The sequence below is a fragment of the Ambystoma mexicanum genome, chromosome 3p (genome assembly GCF_040938575.1).
Source record: "Ambystoma mexicanum isolate Mex_15411 chromosome 3p, UKY_AmexF1_1, whole genome shotgun sequence".
Taxonomy (NCBI): Eukaryota; Metazoa; Chordata; class Amphibia; order Caudata; family Ambystomatidae; genus Ambystoma; species Ambystoma mexicanum.
In genome coordinates this window covers 142,773,711-142,794,689 of record NC_090925.1, presented here as the reverse complement: position 1 = coordinate 142,794,689, position 20,979 = coordinate 142,773,711, and positions in this window count along the sequence as shown.

Sequence of the window (20,979 nt, the reverse complement as noted above, 5' to 3'; positions counted from 1 at the left end):
AATACTCAATGGGGAAATATTATGGCATATGATCCACTTGGGATCATCAATAGCCATTATAATGGCCTCCCTAAGCTTCCTGAATAAGTTAAATCTTACCCAACGCCAGCTGTCTCTAGATAGATACTGGAGATAACCATGAAGTAGGAGTAGGTACTAAAACGCAGTAGATTATTTATGTCAATCTTTGAAGGGTGTAGCGTGAGATTGTCCTTGAAAGGTATATTTTCCTTTAGCTATAAGTGAGGGCAATATGTTCTAATGCTATGTGTTGTATGAACTTCTGGCTGTAAGAATTTAGACATTTTAATTTGTGTATGCTGCTTTGATGATAATTTAGTAATATTTCTTATTTTCGATTGAGATACGGAAGGTTGGGGCATCCATAGATGTTTTTATAGGGATGGAAGTTGGTTTTATGATCTTACTATGACAGTTTCTTGTCTTTACATCACCTGACGATGATATCATTAAGGTTTATGGAGCATGATGCTTTCTTGATGTTTTAGTTAATATATTTTGTATAATGAATTGTAAAGATGTAAGTAATGATTAATTGTTCTGAAAGGTTTATATTTTTAAGCATAACACAATAAAAAAAGATAAAGTTCAAAAACGTTATTTGTGGTATAAATCCATGAGTGAAATCCAATTTGATAAATGGGCAAAATGTCATTATCTTGTATACATTGCTCTAATTCAGTTAATAAGATAGGACTGAAAACCTTGCTGGTGGTATCTAACAAAGCTATGGATCTGTAATTGCTGAGCGATGCCCTGCAGCCCTCCTTAAAGATGATGTAAGAGTTGAACCAGGTATTCAGCAAACAAAAAGTAGATGTCATATTTAAGAATAATATAAATAAGATGCAAGCCCAAAATTCAGAATCAGCTTCAAGTACTACATTAAAAAAACAGTCCGGTCCCAGTGAATGAAAACATTTTAGGGGGTAATTCATAGAATTCAGCGCACAAGTGGCGCACGCGGCTGGCGCACAGTGTGCGCGTGCGAATCCCTGCGCCAGCCGCGTGCGCTGAAATCCATTTCCGCGCACAGCGTATTCATGGATTCCAGCCACCAGAACCAGCCGTGCCGCACAGTGGCGCAGCGACCCTGCAGCAGCGCCAGTTACGCCCCCAAGAAGGCCTCCCACGCAGGGAAAAGCCATCAACATACCCAATCCAGCGCAAAGGGCTGCGCTAACCCTGTACCAGCACAGCAAGCGGGCTACGTGTATCACTGGGGTGAGCGGGAAGTACCTCACGCGATTGGCCCCGTGCGAGCAGGGTACGCATATTTCAGGAGTGCGCGGGAAGTTCCACACGCGATTCCATCAGGGTACGTGTATTTCGGGGTGCGCGTGAAGTTCCACACGCGAAATCAGCAGGGTACGTGTATTTCAGGGTGCACGTGAAGTTCCACACGCGATATCAGCAGGGTACGTGTATTTCAGGGGTGCGCGGGAAGTTCCACATGCGATTGGCCTGGGCGCGTGTATTTCAGGGGTGCGCGGGAAGTTCCACACGCGATTGGCCTGGGCGCGGGAAGTTCCACACGCGATTGGCCTGGGCGCGTGTATTTCAGGGGTGCGCGGGAAGGTCCACACACGATTGGCCTGGGCGCGTGTATTTCAGGGGTGCGCGGGAAGTTCCACACGCGAATAGCCTGGGCGCGTGTATTTCAGGGGTGCGCGGGAAGTTCCACACGCGATTGGCCTGGGCGCGTGTATTTCAGGGGTGCGCGGGAAGTTCCACACGCGATTGGCCTGGGCGCGTGTATTTCAGGGGTGCGCGGGAAGTTCCACACGCGATTGGCCTGGGCGCGTGTATTTCAGGGGTGCGCGGGAAGTTCCACACGCGATAGGCCTGGCCGCGTGTATTTCAGGGGTGCACGGGAAGTTCCACACGCGATAGGCCTGGGCGCGTGTATTTCAGGGGTGCGCGGGAAGTTCCACACGTGATTGGCCTGGGCGCGTGTATTTCAGGGGTGCGCGGGAAGTTCCACACGCGATTGGCCTGGGCGCGTGTATTTCAGGGGTGCGCGGGAAGTTCCACACGCGATTGGCCTGGGCGCGTGTATTTCAGGGGTGCGCGGGAAGTTCCACACGCGATTCCATCAGGGTACGTGTATTTCGGGGTGCGCCTGAAGTTCCACACGCGATTCCATCAGGGTACGTGTATTTCGGGGTGCGCGTGAAGTTCCACACGCGATTCCATCAGGGTACGTGTATTTCGGGGTGCGCGTGAAGTTCCACACGCGATTTCAGCAGGGTACGTGTATTTCAGGGGTGCTGGGGAGTCCTACATGTGATTTGACAGTGTGGGTTCTCCCAGGTGTTCCCTGTACACCCTCCACGGCCCCTGCAGGCAGCCCACACCACAGGGGACTACCCTGCATCCCTGGTCATGTCCCGCAGGCAGCCCACCCAACATGGGCATGCCCCCCAGCAAAGGCACATGTCTCCTTGAACTAATGAACACCAACTCATGTCCCCTTGCACCCCCACCCCCCAGCACTGTGGGGCACCTGCCAGCAGGCCCCCACCCATGTCCAACTCATGTCCCCCACCACCCCCACCCCCCCAGTCACCAGGGGCAGCCTCCACCAGGCCCCCACCCATGTCTCCCACCACCCCCAGCCCCCAGCACTGTGGGGCACCTGCCAGCAGGCCCCCACCCATGTCCAACTCATGTATCCCACCACCCCCACCCCCCAGCACTGTGGGGCACCTGCCAGGAGGCCCCCACCCATGTCCAGGAACAGAGACTGCCATGCTCTCATGTGTGCAATCTGCACAGGGCTCCCCATGTCGCATTCAAACACATGCAACAACCGTGCGGTTGCCACTGGTGCCAGATGTTGATGTGCCCGACATGGCAACCCCAGGGGCAGGAGTGGGTGGGCAACTGGGTCCTGGGGCTGGGCTGTGGAGCGATGTTATCCGAGTCGGGAGTCTTCTGTTCCAGCAGGGGTGGACACAGCAACTGGACACCTGCAGATGGCTGATGTGCAGGCACCAAATGGCAGGGCACGGTGGCAGCAGGCAGGCAGGCAGGCAGGCAGCAGCAGATGGCACGTGGGAGGCTGCTTGGGGCACTGGGGGGCAGTAATTCGGCCTTCTGGGCAGGAGCGTGGTCTTCCGTGTGTTTTCGCGTGGCCAGCGCGATACGGAGTGATTTGGCACGTGAAAATCCTGCACGTCAGCGTGAAAATCGAGGAAAGGCCCTTAGCGCGTAAGTGCGTCAGCACGCGTACGCTATTTCATTGGACCAAAGGCCCTTACAGCGTAAGCGTGTCTGTGACGTTTTGCGCACGGGCGTTGCCCTGGCAGGGCTTGGTGATCCCGCGTGCCTTTATGTTCTGTACGTGCTTTTCATGCGGTGCGTGTGTTTTCCATCCTTTGGGGTTCACACGCTATTACTTCACAGCGGGTGTTGGCTACGCGTTCTTCTACACGCAAGGCAGACGGTGAGTGGTACCCCGCTCCCCCAGGCCCGATCGCGTGAAAAACTTCACGCGAACCCCTGTAATACACGTAGACCGCTCCCCCAGGCCCGATCGCGTGAAAAACTTCACGCGAACCCCTGTAATACACGTAGCCCGCTCCCCCAGGCCCGATCACGTGAAAAACTTCACGCGAACCCCTGTAATACACGTAGCCTGCTCCCCCAGGCCCGATCGCGTGAGAAACTTCACGCGAACCCCTGTAATACACGTAGCCCGCTCCCCCAGGCCCGATTGCGTGAGAAAGTTCACGCGAACCCCTGTAATACACGTAGCCCGCTCCCCCAGGCCCGATCGCGTGAGAAACTTCATGCGAACCCCTGTAATACACGTAGCCCGCTCCCCCAGGCCAGATCGCGTGTGTAACTTCCCGCGTAACCCCGAAATACACGTGCCCCGCTCACACAATTGCTGTATGTTGCCACTTTTGTAATGCGCAGGGACGCTACCGCCTGCCTTCGTGTGGCGGACGTGTATCGGCTTGTGCGTGTCTTTCGCTGTGCGTGGCTTTGCCCTATTCGATTCCATGAATACGTGTGGTCGGGTGCGTGTGGGCGTTCCGTCTGCTTCCCTGCAGTACATCCCCAGTTACGCCCTTGTTTTCGCGAGTTGTTCCCCATTCCGCGCGTTACGCCCCGTGTTCCGCCCACTTTCTGGTGTATGCGCCGAGGTTGTGCGCTTTCACTGTGCGCGTCGCGCATGTCTTTTGGGATGTTGCAGTGACGTGTGCGCCATGCACGGGTTTGGCGCACATCCCGAGGTAAACACGCGCAGGGACTTCCATGAATCGCACGCGTGCGCGTGCGCCTGTTTTTTTCCGCTTGCGCCTGCTTGCGCCTGCTTGCGCGAAGATTTTCGGCGCACGTTTGTTCCATGAATCGGCCCCTTAATGTCTTTATAATATAAGAAATGTCCCGAAAGAAAACATGATTTTCCAGCTTCCAGATGTTGGTCTAGGAATAATCACAATATTATCATAAGCTTAAGGCAGGGCTCTGGAATTATAGAAGTCTTTTCAGTATTGTATGGAGACCATTTCTAAAATAGGATTACATTGGGAGAACATTTGATTAGCTAGGTTCTCAGATACAAGAGTCCAAAATGTTATTTTCCGCTGAAAGCATTCTTTTCCATTTAGTAATAATGCCATGTTTTTGTAGACAGTATGCCAATTTTTATATTATAGTTTTTGTAATGTATATTCTTCCCAGTTTAATTAATCTTTGAAGAATAATTTCTGAAGTTCTTGCCTAAACACAAGCTTCTGGTCATGCGAGACACATTTAGGAACATTTGACTAATGTGAAAGAGGCAGCGCAGTAGATACAATATATTGAAAATAATGACTCTGCTCTTCAAAATGTTTCAGAGAATTGAGAAGGCATTACCCAAGACTGAGATTGTATCATATTTTGCTATAACAAGTAAAAGCCATCATAATTGTCCTAGGCCATCTAACATGATTCATGTCTCTGATTTATAGACAAATTACCAATAGGGGCCTATAAGTGAAGGCCAGTACTACTCTGCAAAAACATTGTATAAATAAATGTGAGACCACTGGCATTTGTACTTATAACCGTACAAGAGAAGTTGAAACATATATATAATTTAAAAAGGAACATGATTTATCATTTAACCAAGTAGGTTTTCATGGAATATGTCCAGTTACCCGTTCACTAAACATAACTGAACCCCATGTTGCTAAAAAAAATCAGTCACACTTCTTATTGAGGGAAGATGTTGAGATCTGTCAAACAGATCATCCTCAAAATCAATCATATCAGGACAGACACCATTAAAATCCCCATGCAACAAAAAAGTTAAAATGACCAAATGTCTCAGACCAAAATGTAAAACTTTCAGTGGCATGTTCCAGAATCTGTACCAACCACTCCTAAGTAAGTGGTAATGAACACTTAGGGCCTAATTCACATAGTGTTTTCCAATGGGATTGTGTCATTATGAACTGCTTCTGTGAATCAGGCCCTTAGTATCAACCAATACTCTTGATATAAAAGGCAGACACCATTAGGTAAAAAAGCACAAGTAGATGAGAGATCAGTTTAGACACCATCTTGACAGTGACGGTAACATATTTCTTGGTAGAATTAAGAGACCTCCAAAAGGACGATTCACTAGTAGCTTTGATAGGCTCTTTAAAAAGTATATGTAAAACCAACAGGATTGAGGATAAATCATAAACCAAATCTCTTGAACACAAATAAAATCATAATCCACCATAAAGTCAAGTACCCTTGTATTCATAACTATGGTGGCCTCGAGAGTTCCAGTAAAGTATTTTCAAACCATTAACATAGTCATCAGAATCCATTTTGAGAAGTAACTTGTAAAGCTGAGAGTAACAAAGAACGATCAGTGGCTAATCGACTACTAGACGATTGTAATCTTTGAAAACACAGAGACCTACCTGCCAATTAGTTCCCTTGCATTGAATTATCAAATTGTCCTGGTTCCAAATATGGTAAGAGATATCTAACTTTATAGGAGGATGATCATTCTCTACACTATTTGTAACAAACTAAATCCTTCTTATCTGAGTCTGTAAAATGCAAACATTAAAACACATCACTCATAGGGGATCCCTTTGAGACATCAGCTGCTCGAGAATAGCTAGTGGTTTAGATGTAAATTCAACACATTTAAAATCTCAGTATCTAGGAATTCAGCTTGATTAATATTGTGGATGGAAATCAGACTAGGAGAATGTATTTGTGAGAATATTTAAAGGATCATTTGACAATTCAATGGAAATGAAGAGTCTTCAAAACACAATTCCATAGTCAGTACAAGCAAATATCCTAGATGCTAGGAATAATTCAGTGCAAAGGAACCTGCTTCATTATTAACCATCTCGCTCTAATCATCCAAGGATCGAATAGCAGTAACATTGGGAATCAACAGACTTAAAGCATTTAGAGCAAATCACACTCCCGATGCCCAGGTTCTATTTCATTTTTGTTGGATTAGTTTTCCGTTTCAACAGTATGCTCCGGAAAATCAAGAGAAAACTCTGTCCACAGAACATATGGCTCTCTTAGAAACCTCCACCATTTACGCCAAACCAAGACTACCTACCTACCACCAGATTGTTGAACTTCGGCCTTAGAAACTAATTCCACCCTTGAATTAGACTAACCGTTTGATAACTTCATAACCCTCTGTGCTTTGCTTTTGTATATAGCCTGTGGGTTCATAAAATATCTTATATCAGTAGCACCCAGAACCATTGCCTTTTTTTCATGGATTCATGTCATTTGTGTTATGATGCGTAGCCTGGCAAGAGTGTGGGATTAGATCAAAATAAGTTTTTTCATTTGCAATTAGCTAGACTGCTCAATTCACAGATAATAGCTTCCCGCTGCTTCTTATTAGATCAACAATATTTAATAAGCTTCTTATTCTTATTCCAAACACCCAACTTCTTATATAATGGCTTGGCCTCACAACATTATTAGCTGGTTCAGTGGTGGATCTCAGGCAATCAGATCGATAAGAATTGTCAGCAGATTTTATTAACTTTTCATTCAAAGTTAAGTAAGATAATGCATTTAATTGATTACTGTCATTCACAACTAGATCCCTGAGATGTTTAGTGATGGCCGCTCCTCCTCTTAATGATGTGATCCATACCATATCTCCTTTTATTCTCACTTGATCTATCCAGCACCGACTTTTTAAAGTCAATACCAATTGTTGTAAGATTCCCAATAAAGAGGTATTAGAATGGACATCGCCCAGCAAAACATCATAAAATTTAACCAGCAATGGTAATACAGTGTGTAGCACCCCCAATGCGAGGGTGAAGGAGTAGCAAATTCTAAAAGTGAACTCACTAACTCAAGCTTATTGTCTAAGATTATAGAACTGGCTGCTGGTTTTAGGCAAATGTTGCAATCATGTGAATGTGGGTTTCCAAAAGCAGTAATTAGACCAGCAGATACTGTATCAACCTCCGTTCCATGTGCCTCTTGTTTCAAACTCAAAGAAAGCTGCAAAAGAGAGGAGCCACCGGCAAAATCCACTTTCAAAGTTAAAATAGACAAACATGGGGATTGGGAAAGAGAGGCAGGTCTTGCAACATTACAACCGCTTGTGTATAGACCTTACAAATGCTGAATAAATAAAAAATAAAAAAACCTGTTTTCAAATTAATGTGAGGATTTAGAATGCCGTGCAGTGAATTACAAAGTCAATTTATTTTTACTTTTGACTGTAGCAGTTGGAGACCCAGCTTCCTTATGATTTTTAGAGATTGGACTATAGTAGAAGGAGTCTCAGCATCCTTATCTTCCACTCTAATAATATTAAAATCTGTATTATTAGCCATTTGTGACACTTGAGTAAAAGAAGACCACTCGTCCAGTAGATAAACAGAGCTGTCTACCATGGAATCTTGCATGGCTTCCTTAGCAGAACAGCAGTGCAGAATATACTCATCCAAATCCATTTAGGTTGCAGAACATGCAATAGTGGTTAGAATAAAAAACTATAGATAAACTTTCTCAGGTGATATTACTCACATATTCCCTGGACCACGTAGACTGCATAGAGTGCTGAGACTGCGGACACTTATCTCAACACTTTGTGCAGCGCTTTGTGCATCCATGCCGATGATATGGAGCCATCTGATGTTGGTGTCCTCAGAGGCACGCCTACTCTGCAGTAGACCTAGATGGCAGTCAATCCGAGGAGAGCACAGGGAGTGTAGAGAGATTGCGAAAACTGGGGATACTTAGCTCAACAATTCACGCATCTGCGTTGATGATATGGATCAGTTCAGTGTCGCCTTCCTCAGAGGCACGCCTCTTCTGCAGTGGAGCCCGAAGGCATACAATCTGAGGAGAGCACCTTGAGCGCAGAGTGACTGAGGAGACTACAGACACTTAGGTAAACACTTCATGGGATGTCTTTTGCAAACTTCTACTATCGTAATATCCTGACCTTGGCTATGTTACAATAAAATAAAGATCTTCTCCCTTGACAAAATGTCAACAATGTGTTATGCAATAATTTCTAGATAGAACTCATGATAGCAGTCCTTCTCCTTATATGCAGCTGGACCGGAAAAGAAGGTATTTAGTGGCCCGGTTACAATGGCCAGCCCGAGGGCCAGGGCAAATATACCTGGCATTCACTCTCATGGTCAATCACCATCAACTTTTTTGGCTGTGGCTAAAGGGAGTTTTAGTGCAAAACATTTGAAGAGCCAAAGGGTGCAGACCACTACAATAGGATAACCCTTGTTAACATATACAGTTCGAATATAGATGTTCCCAGTTTATTTTCCAAATTTAGCTGGTAAATGTACCGAAAACTAGGACACATATTTGATCTTAGCCGGCAATATTAACATGATTTTAGGCCTTAACTTTGATAGAACTAGTACCAAGGTGCCACCACAAACAGCTTCAGAGGCAGAAATAATCCAGGTGATGTCTCTCCAGGGACTAGAGGACACAGGGCGACAGTCTAGCTCTTCCACCTTTGAATTTAGCTATTACTCTTCCATGCATGATTTGGGCTTGAGGGCTATGTTTTTAGTTTCCTTTGTCTTCTTTCATATTTTTTGGTCATTTCCTGATTCCACTTGAACTTGTCAATATTTATTCTCCCTGCAGATATAAATCTGAGGCTGTGATGGATATTGGTTTCCAGAGAAAAAAGAGCACACATTATATTATATATTCAGACCCTGCTGAAAAGTGTGCATTGAAAATATCTTTAACAACAAGAATCAGGTAGCAATTCATTCATCTCATTTAGAAGCACTTCCAATAATATTCCTTTTTTGTTTTTTCCGCTGGCATGGGAGGGATTGGTGGGGGGAAGGCAAACTGTGGCCAATGTGGCAAGTAGGTGGGGACATAAACACTGAGCTAGAAGATACTTCAGCCTGGCACTTGTTTCTTTTCTTTTCAAGCTTGCAAGGTATTGCATTTTAGTAGCATGTACTGGTCAGTTGGGCCTCATTACGAGTTTGGCGGCAGCCGTGCCTGTAACACAGGCACGGCTGCCGCCAAACCCATGATTTTACTGGCACCCCCGAATGGGCAATTACCGGGTCATGCGGACCTTGGCGGACCCGTTAATTGCCCTTTCGCGGGTACCAGTAATGTGGAACTCCCCATTCCCATTGAGCCCCACAGGGCTCAATGGGAATGGGGAGCTCGGATGCAGTGCCGGTGCATCTGACGAGTTGTGCTCGCGGGTGGCGCCCTGCATGCAATACGGCACCCGTCAATACAACTCGTACTATGGCGGTCCGGGAACTACGGTACCAGTAATTGTACACTTACATCATATCTGGGCGACATTGGGCTTCATTGTACTGCAAATGAATTACTTTAATTCTTTATTCTTCACAAAATAATGTGAATAGTTGCTCGTCTGGTATAATTGCTTCCATAGGTAATTTATTCTCTGTTGAAAAGTTATGTATTGTGGTATAGACTGAGCTGTTTGTAGCCTGCCTTTTTCCTGGCAGACTTGTCCAATTCTGAAACTTCTGTGGGTGGTGTGAAGGTTGTGATTGCTTCTGCTTTTGTTCTGTGTAAGAAAATGACTTCTGCTGCGCAGGAGTACAAGGATGAGTAGTGCCTAAACCCCTAGTCAGCCCTCACACTTTCACAAAACAAGGGAGATCCCAGTCATAAAGGTGAAACAGGCACAGTCAAGTGATATAGCTCCTTTGCCTTTTTTGGTAACGTGGGCCAATGGAATGGTATACTCTCAAGAGGGGTGTGAAAGGGAACCAGTAGCAACCCAAACAGCAAAGTACAACAGTACAAAATAAAAGAATGTCCAATCAAGGTTCTACAAAAATATGTATAGTTTAATTAGACAAAGCATATGCAAAACTAACTAAATAGAAAAACACTACAGCAATCTACCCCTGTGGAAAGAACACAGGACATGCAATAGATAGAAAGATTCAGCACTAATAAAACGTGTGAACAGCATTCAAAAACCGCAACGTTCATAAAAGATTATGCTCCTGTGCAGAAAGTGATTAAAGGTGATCTAACAAGTGCCCAAGTTGTTTCTAATTTGGTCCAAATCCTGTTTATTAAGATCTGCACTTTTTACCTATGGGAAAATGAATGGGAGCGGGCCGAAAACTGTGTTTTTTTGTTTACTTAATAACTTTTTTTCATTTTTAACAAATCCTTCGCCAAATGTCCAGTTTGAAGAAGGGTCCATGACAAACATTTCTGGGGAAACATTCATCAAAATCCATCCATCGTGACAAAAGTTATTAGCAATAGATTTTTTGGGAATAAATGGCAGGTTTTCATTTCTGAAAAGCCTCTCAGCCTCTCTGCTGCAAAGCATAATGCAAGATATATAAAAAACTTTAGTAGTAGGGAGCCCCACCTTCTCTGTTCAATATTTCAAAAGCTACTGGATGCATTTACCCCAAACCAGTCAAATAAATTAAGTTAGTGTTTTGTGCCCAAGTTGTTTTTTTGTTTGGTCTGAACCAGCAGAATGGCTATTCACAAAATGCACTTTTTCTCAATGGAAAATGAATGGGAGCATGACGTAAACTGCATAATTTTGTTTTCTTAATTACGTTTTCATCTTTTAACACATTTTTCCCAAAATGTCCAGTTTGGGGGAGCCTGTGACAAACTTTTTTTTGGATAATAAATTTGCATCTTTGATATGAACTGTGCAAAGAGGCTTATGAGTGTCACAGTTCATGTATCACACCACTATGGGCCTCATTACGAGCTTGGAGGCAGCCATGCCCTTAATAAGGGACACATATGATCCACTTGGGATCATCAATAGCCATTATAATGGCCTCCCTAAGCTTCCTGAATCAGTTAAATCTTACCCAACGCCAGCTGTCTCTAGATAGAGACTGGAGATAACAATGAAGTAGGAGTAGGTCCTAAAACGCAGTAGATTATTTATGTTAATCTTTGAAGGGTGTAGCGTGAGATTGTCCTTGAAAGGTATATTTTCCTTTAGCTATAAGTGAGGGCAATAGTTTCTAATGCTATGTGTTGTATGAACTTCTGGCTGTAATAAGGGCATGGCTGCCTCCAAACTCGGGTCTGGGTCCGGGTTCCCTGACTGGGGAAATACCGGGCCATTCCGACCTTGGAGGGCCCGGTATTTCCCCATCCAGGGAACCCGGACCCGGTACATCCCTATTCCCATTCAAGCCCCCATAGGGCTCAATGGGAATGGGGAGCATGCAAACAATGGGCCCGTTGTTAGCATGCTGGGCCGCTCGCAGGACCCGCAAAGGACGTCTGGTAAAACCAGGCGTCCAGAGCGGGTCCCGCGAGCAGACCTCGTAATAGGGCGGTAAGGGGTTAACGGCGCCGGCACCTTTACCAGCGCCATTAACCCCTTACCGCTCTCCTCGTAATGAGGCCCTATATCTGAAAACTCACATCAAAGCCACGAGATAAATTGCATACATGTGTGAAATGTAAAACTCCTACACGCCTCTTGTACGTATTGAAAACTCTCATCAAAATTAGACTTCACTTTAATGTGAGCTTTCAAACGCACAGGAGGCAGAGAATGCATGAACAGAATACATCTAAATGTTATAAACACACTCTCCATGTACGTGTGGGGGATTAACATTTAGTATATCTACACTAATATACATCTGAAAACTCACATAAAAGTCAGGACAGACTCTGATGTCAGTTTTCAGGAGGTGTAAATTGCGTACATGTACGAACTGTAAAACTAACATATGCCTCTTGTCCATATTGAAACCTCACAAAGTCTTACCTGACTTTAATGCAAGTTTTCATATGTATAGGAGGCATATAGGACATATCCATTTTTTACTTGTTATCACTTATATGATAGTTATACACCATACACTCACACAGCCTAATGACATGCAATCTTATGACACACACTCATACGACACATAATCCTATGGCAGTCCCTCCGAAGTCACACTCTTATGACACATGCTTCTATGGCATGCGCTTCTATGACAATCACTCCTAATGCATGCGCTCCTGTGACACGTGATCCTACGACACACACTTCTATGACACACTCCTGTGACACACACTCTTTCAGCACACACTGTTATGAAACACTGTTCCAACACACGCTAGTACAACACATACTCCTATGGACATGCTTTACAATGCACACAACACGCAGCTTATGACACATACACTTTCATCACATGCTGCTATAGACCATGCTCTTACACCACACACTTCACTGATACTACATATATCACCGTCCCCCCAAAAAAGATCTTCAATTATGGATAACAAGCCCCCTTTTAGTCAAGTTAAAAGGTTACCTATTAAGTTGCTGAGACCTGTAAATCATCAAATATCTTTATACCAGTCCAAAGCTTACAGCAGCAGCCTCAGCCACAACTGCTCCCAGTCCTTCGCTGATTTCTCCTACCCCCTTCTCTTTCAGCACTAGCATTCTCTCTGACTCAACATTCCACACCCCGTAGGAGTATTACCCTTCAGTTTCTAGCAGTTGTCAATGATGGGCCAGTATTCATTATAACACTGCATATATATACAACCCTAATATATACAACCCACTTCCTCCCCTACACTGCATTGTTTGAACATTTTACTTATACCCTCGCTCTTCCACTTCTCATTCCCCACACCACTCCTGGCACCCTCACCACCCTCTCTTTGTTGCAAATCTCACCATTTTCCATTTCCATCGAATTTCCCAAATCCTCTTCCACTGCTATCTCTCTCGAATACTTAGACAGACCATCTGCACAATTCTTTCCAATTTTATTTACACCACCATCCCTCATGGCATGTGCGCCACCCTCAAATAATTCAACCTATGACATCTCTTGTTTTATTTTAAACTGTTTGTCCTCATTCTCCCCCTCATCTCAGTGTCATCCACTTCAATTAGACCAGCCCTCATTAACCATTCTGGACATAACTTTCAAATTACGATATCTCTATTGTGTCATGGGGAGTCATCCTATACTGGAAAACCCTTTTCAGCACCACTCTATTCCAGTCACCGCCCGTAGCTGTAGCTATTCTGACCACATCTATCAGTGTCCTATTAAATCGTTCAACTACTGCATTACCCTTGGGGTAATACAATGCAGTTGTCACCTGTCTTATTCCATTCTCCTCCAAAAACATGTCAAATTCTCTGGATGGAAATTGCAGACCATAATCCAAAATCACCTTTCACAGTTTTCCTTTCACTGATGTCCCTGATCACACACTCAGCCCTTGCGATTTTGACAACATGTCAACCACCAGAATTCTATAACTTCCTTGCTCTCCTCTCACACTCCATATCCCTAATATGCCTACCTCGACCACATCCCAGACTGTCTCTGGTCCTGCACCCTCGCTCATGGGGGTACTTTATCACTAGCTCTACAACTTTCACATTCCCCCAACTTTCTCATGATATCCGCATCCATTTGATTACACCAATAATCTTCCCGAAACAGACCCTTGATTTTACACAGACCCAAATGCCCTTCATGTGCAATTTCCATGACTGCTTCTCTCATGCTCTCTGGTACTACTCTTTGATGTACCCTAATCAACGAGTTGCATTCCATCCCCATTTCATTCTTGATTCTCTAATATCCCTTAAACTCCCCACTCACCTCTTCCCTGGGCCAACCATTACATACTAATTCCACCACTGTCTTATAACCCTCTGATTTTAATATTTACATGACAGAGTGCAGTCGATTGTATATTTTATGTCTAAATCAGCAGATTGGATTTGATCTTTTATCTCTGATCGCGAGGAAAGAGTATTTCATCATGCCCACAGTGCTCCCGCTGTGACACTTCTTTGTGGGGTTCCTCAGAGCTCATTCCTTTCACCCACTATTTTTAACTTATTTATGAAACCTCTTTTTGACATCTTAGATGAGCATGGCGTATTGTACAATAATTATGCTGATGATACGCAGATTATAATTCAGTTCACTAGGGATTACACCACCGACACACTGAGAGTAAATTAGATTTGTAGCCTCATACAATGTTGGATGGCTCGCAACTCCCTGGCACTTAATGACTCAAAAACAGAGTTATTGTTAGTCGGAACTCAGCAACATCTAAGCAGATTGTCTGATTGTAATTGTAATTGTAATTGTTTATTCATTTATAGTGTGCACCGGCCCGTAGGCATCTGGCCGCAGTACAGGTTACATAGTTACATATGATGAGGACATCAGATACAGATATATACAGATACATTTGTTGTAGCAATATACATATTTACAATAGAAAGATTCTTGGTTATTGTTTCTTACTTAGGTATAGTTTGCAGAAAAAGTACAGGGATACAAAATGTTACCATCGCAGGTTGTCCCATCCCAGTTCTTTCTAAGTTAAAAACCCTTGGGATCATCATTGACTCTTCCCTCTTTATGCGAGATCAAGTTACTTTCATCATCTCCACAGCATCCTTTTACCTAAAGTTATTATGTAGGATTAAACCTTTCTTATCGAACGAGCTCTGTGCTATTGTGGCTCAATCCATTATATGAGCAAAGATTGACTATTGCGGAAGTCTTATTTTGGGAGCCACACAGAAATACCTGGCAAACCTACAAGTTTGACAGAACAGCGCAGTTTGCATTGTCTCCAATATCAGCCGCAGGGCACACTTCACAGGAGTGACCTCCATTGGCTCCCCGTACAAGAACGTCTTACGTTCTCTCTATAGCACGTAAATGTCTTTTTGGCAATAGCGCCATTTACTTTAAAAAAAGAGTTTCTGTGAAGCATTCCACTTGGCTTTTGCAATCTTGTAATAGCAATCTTCTTGAGATACCTCGGGCTAAATTGGTGACAGCTGGCAGATGTGCTTTTGACTTTTTAGCTCTGACCCTATGGAATAAGTTGCCAATTTCACTTAGACTTCAGACTTCTCTGCAGGTTTTTAAGAAAGCTCTGAAAACCTTCTTTTCTACCTGCCCATTTTTGGGATTTTATGCTGGACTCTGTTGCTGGTTTTACTTGGCTGTTTTCTTATGATTATATTTTTTGCATCCATATTTTATCTCTGGCTTTTATCCTGATTTTAACTCCTTTTTATATCCCTTGTTTTTTATCCTTTTTCTATGCTTTTATGCTGTACTTTTCATAATTGTGCACCCATTTGCCTTTGGGCCTAATGTGCTATAGAGATGCATGAACATAAACATCTGTCCACCCACTCTTTTTCATTAATCACTTTTGAATACACAACACCTCACCTTTTCCAGCTTCACCGTCACTTTTGACTGTGTCATAGTTTTCACTTATGTTCGTCAACTATACATATTCTGTTCATCTTTATATACTCAGGCCCTGCATCCTGGTTATCCACCAAACTATTCTTCTTTATATGCCATCCATTCCCCTTCTGCTAAATATCGACACCAACAGCTTTTGGTCCATGACCATTTTAATTGGCCTACCCAATACATATTATTTACACTTCTCGGCCCACTCCCAGCAAGGCCCAGGATAATAAGGCCAATACCTGTCTTCACCTGTCCCAGCCGTGGAGCAGACCCCCTCCTTCACCAGAGGAGCAGGAGCTCCCCCGGACCCTGCAGGAGCAGTGGTCTCCCTTTCCTGGATCCATCCTGAATTGCCCTCGAATTCGGGTAAGAATCATCATTCCGTGCGAGATTCGTTTTTTTCTCTCTGCTAATTGCACCACTGATCCGCCGACCTGCAAGAATATCTACACAGCCTGCATGTTTTAAAATTGATGCCAACAGCTGCTGTGTTTGCCCCTGCCGCCATTAGCCACCACGAGGTTTTTACACTTCCAAGATGGCCGCCCGCCATGTCTCAAGGAACCCCAGTGCCTAACTGAGCACAGCCGACTGTCCTCGCACCCGATTGGCCATTGAGCCTCCTTAAGCAGCCTATCGCCAGCCGGTAGGCGAAGCCGGCCCACTCCCAGCAAGGCCCAGGATAATAAGGCCAATACCTGTCTTCACCTGCCCCAGCCGTGGAGCAGACCCCCTCCTTCACCAGAGGAGCAGGAGCTCCCCCGGACCCTGCAGGAGCAGTGGTCTCCCTTTCCTGGATCCATCCTGAATTGCCCTCGAATTCGGGTAAGAATCATCATTCCGTGCGAGATTCGTTTTTTTCTCTCTGCTAATTGCACCACTGATCCGCCGACCTGCAAGAATATCTACACAGCCTGCATGTTTTAAAATTGATGCCAACAGCTGCTGTGTTTGCCCCTGCCGCCATTAGCCACCACGAGGTTTTTACACTTCCAAGATGGCCGCCCGCCATGTCTCAAGGAACCCCAGTGCCTAACTGAGCACAGCCGACTGTCCTCGCACCCGATTGGCCATTGAGCCTCCTTAAGCAGCCTATCGCCAGCCGGTAGGCGAAGCCGGCCCACTCCCAGCAAGGCCCAGGATAATAAGGCCAATACCTGTCTTCACCTGTCCCAGCCGTGGAGCAGACCCCCTCCTTCACCAGAGGAGCAGGAGCTCCCCCGGACCCTGCAGGAGCAGTGGTCTCCCTTTCCTGGATCCATCCTGAATTGCCCTCGAATTCGGGTAAGAATCATCATTCCGTGCGAGATTCGTTTTTTTCTCTCTGCTAATTGCACCACTGATCCGCCGACCTGCAAGAATATCTACACAGCCTGCATGTTTTAAAATTGATGCCAACAGCTGCTGTGTTTGCCCCTGCCGCCATTAGCCACCACGAGGTTTTTACACTTCCAAGATGGCCGCCCGCCATGTCTCAAGGAACCCCAGTGCCTAACTGAGCACAGCCGACTGTCCTCGCACCCGATTGGCCATTGAGCCTCCTTAAGCAGCCTATCGCCAGCCGGTAGGCGATGCCGGCCCACTCCCAGCAAGGCCCAGGATAATAAGGCCAATACCTGTCTTCACCTGTCCCAGCCTTCCTCGCCGTTTGCCCGGACCCCCTGCCGGATTCCAGACCAACCTCAACGGTAAACGCCACTTCGCTTACATAGCCTGTGCTTAAATTGAACTGCCTAGACTCTGGAAAAGGCTTTGTTACCACAAGCTACTTATTGCCTCTCTCGTGCACTCAGGCCTTATTGCATGCTGTATCTGTGCCCAAAGTTGCTGCCATTTCCAGTACATAGGTGCTCAGTCGTATTTAGACTATTGTGTCGCTAGTCATCCCTGTAACATATAACTGCACTGTGCCTCACGGCTGCTCGGCTACCCTATGCAATTCCAGTTGCCATTTTTAACCGCATTGTGACCATCTGCTCTGCTCTGCTGATCTGCTCACCAATTGCCTCTAGATCTGTTGACCTGCAGCCCAATGTGTCCCCGCGCAACATACTTTTATAGCCACTAAACTCAATGCTGTGCTTAATCTGCTCTAAGTGCTATTCTGAATTTAGGGGTTATTCCAAATCTAGGTGTTATCTTGAACCAGTGTTACTCTGAACCTAGGTGCTATTCCCAATCCAGGCGCTATTCTGAATACATGCTACTCTGATCCAAGATGTTAATTGGTACACTGGCGCAATTCTAAACCTAATGCTGTGCTAATTGACAAACGCTTACTATGACCACTTTGCTTACCTGTATCTAAGTCAGATGCCAACCTGCAACCTTGCGCTACATGGATTAGGTAGTATTCTGCTACTCCAAGCAGGCCGTACTGTCCACTGCTAGATTTCGACCCTAGACAGGACGCACACTGCACCTTACCCCCCTCACACAATGTTCCTCCCGGGCCTTTACTCTATACTACTGAGAACCATTCTCCACATCACCAATTCCGCATGCCTGCACAGCTCACCCCTTAACTTGACCAGCCTAGGCACCGCATCACCCACCCTCACAGAGCCCAGCACCACAACCATGCTTACCCTACTCGCTCCCCCATGCCTTTCGGACAGGCTGACCAGATTACGAGCCAGACTTCCCAAAATACACGAGCCTAGAGCCAGGGACTCCACACAATCCATACTCACACACCGAACATCCATTAGCTCCTGCGCTAACCTTACGCTAAAAAAACCCGAACCTAAACCCGTCAACTCCACTATAACCAACAATAGAGCGCTCAGCACAGCTACCACCCCCACCCCTGCCAAAGCCAAAACCCTACCTATAAAAGGTGCCCTCATCAACACACGCTCCATTGTTGCCTATGCCACGGACATCGCTGATCTCATTTTAGCTGAAGATCTAGACTTCCTAGCCATAACAGAGTCCTGGCTTCATGCAGCCACAGGCCCAGCCCTCTCGCTAGCCATCCCCACTGACTACACCATCATCCGAGCGGACAGAACTGAAGCTAAAGGCGGTGGTTTGGCCATCATTGCCAAGACCCACCTTAACATCAGACTCAACTCCGCCACACACCTCCCATCATGTGAATCACTTACAGCCAAGCTACCCATCGCTAACTCCCAAACAATATCCATTCACTTACTATACAGACCGCCCGGACCCCCAGGATCTTTCGAGGAAGACCTCAATGCCATCCTTACCGACAACCTAAAAAACTCCTCACAATGCCTTCTCTTAGGAGACTTCAATTTAGGCTACAAAGACCCCAAAGACAATCAAGCCACTCTCATCAGTAACACCCTGTCTGAACTAGGCTTCACACAAAAAGTAACCAGCCCCACCCATAACAAAGGGAGAACCCTCGATTGGATAGCAGACTATAACTGTGCCGTATCGATCACTAACAACACCCCCCAATCCTGGACCGACCACCACCTCCTCTCCTTCTCACTTGAGGCCTCAAGCCCTACAACCAACATGGCACTAGCCCCAGCCATCCACACGAGAAGCAAAAAAAATATTACAGTAGAAAAACTGATCCCGCTCATTCTTCCTACACTAAGCCAACTCCAAGACTCTAATCCCTATGACCTTGTAGAAGGCTATAACAACACCATGCGCATAGCCTTAGACGCCATTGCACCATTGAAACTTAGAAAATCCAAACCAAAAAAGCACCTCAACCAATGGTTCTCCAGCCATCTTAAAACCCTTAGATTGGAAAAGAGTAAACTGGAACAAGTCTGGAGACAATCTCCGACTGACCACAACAAACTATTGCTTAACAAAATAACGGCCAACTATAAAAAAGAAATCATAGCGGCCAAACAAGAATGCTATAACCAGAGAATCTCCCAATCCAACTCCAGCTCCAGAGAATTATTTACTATCCTGAAAGAATTGGAAACCCCGGTAACAATCCCAGATACTTGCGTTAAAAACAAACAATGGTGCACCAGTGTCCAAAATGCACTAAACAACAAAGTCACTGGCCTTCAAACAAAAATTAAAAATAAGAAAGACTCCCTCACCAATCTTACCAACCCCATCAACGCCCACTCGAGCCCTCCACCCTCACACCACACACCTAACACTGATCGCTTCAGCTTTTCCAAAGTCTCTTCTCTCGAAGTAGAAAAAATAATTCTTGGCCTTAAACCCTCCAACTGCAAAGGTGACCTCTGCCCCCCACAAATCATTAAAGACGCGGCACGAGACCTCTCGCCATTCATCACCAGACTCATCAATGCCTCTTTTTCCTCAGGAACAGTCCCCAGTAACCTTAAAGAGTCCTGGGTCCTCCCTCTCCTCAAAAAACCCTCCCTTGACCCGTCCATCCCAACCAACTACAGACCGATTACCACCGTCCCATTCCTGCTCAAGATACTAGACAAGACAGCATACCAACAAATCCAAAAGTATCTTGAAACAAACCACCTTCTAGGAATAAGACAATCCGGCTTCAGACCCCAACATGGAACTGAAACAGCCCTAATAGATCTGAAAGCCCAAATAGACGTCCTTAGAGATAACGGGAAAACTGCATTACTACTCCTGCTAGACCTCTCTGCGGCGTTTGACCTAGTTGACCATAAAATCCTATGTAATCATTTAGACTCAGCTGCCCACTTCTCACAAGAAGCCATCAGTTGGATTGAGTCATTCCTCAACAACAGATCCATGCGAGTCTTCTCCTCCTCTGCCGCCGCCGAACCCATCCCCATTACATGTGGAGTCCCACAGGGCTCGTGCGTCTCCCCCACTCTGTACAACGTGTTCACAAAGCCCCTGTTTGATGATCTAGATGGCCTGGGTATCACCTACACTAACTACGCCGATGATACACAGATCCTCATCCCGTTGACGGGAGATTACAACCAGGATTTGGCCTTGGTGAACAGGGTGTATCTCATCATCCAGGCATGGATGGCTTCGCACAGTCTATGCCTGAATGATGACAAAACTGAACTCATCATCCTTGGTTCCACGTCCAACCTAACCAAACTCGACCACAATTATGCCAACTTCATCATAGATGGGAACCTAATCAAGGTCTCGAAAGAAGTAAAAACCCTAGGAATATACCTCGACTCCTCCCTAACCTTCCACAAACAGGTTAGCTCGATGGCATCCTCTACGGCCTACACATGTATGCTCATAAGAGCAGCCAAACCCTTCC